Source organism: Actinia tenebrosa, unplaced genomic scaffold (genome assembly GCF_029948245.1).
Source record: "Actinia tenebrosa isolate PJP-AT-01 unplaced genomic scaffold, QUT_ActTen_1.0 PGA_scaffold4__44_contigs__length_22323623, whole genome shotgun sequence".
Taxonomy (NCBI): domain Eukaryota; kingdom Metazoa; phylum Cnidaria; class Anthozoa; order Actiniaria; family Actiniidae; genus Actinia; species Actinia tenebrosa.
The window spans coordinates 4,039,998-4,040,411 of NW_028292581.1; positions in this window are offsets into that span (position 1 = coordinate 4,039,998).

Consider the following 414-nt stretch of genomic DNA (forward strand, 5'->3'; position numbering starts at 1 on the left):
CTTGAGCAATAAAAAAAAAACCAAGAAAAATATAAAACAGAAAAGAAAATTAAAGGCGTATGCTTCCCGCGTCGCTTTCTTAGTTGCGCATTGTTTTTAATATATAACCATATATTGATATAAACGAAAGAAACAATGCTCAAAGAAAAGGCGAAGATGCACAGACCTTTTTGAGTTCCCAAATTACCGCTGTCTTTCTTGATCACAGACTCATGTACTCAGGGTTAGCCTTATTTTATCGTCAAAATATTCACAAATACCAACGGTAAAATGACAAATGCACAGCTTCGACAATACAAATTCATGCTTTGAAATTCCACGGACTTTCCGTAAATCACATGAATATTCTACGCAAAACCGAGGCTAACCCTGAGCAACAGAGAATAGTTTTACATTGTATTGCCTTTAAACAAT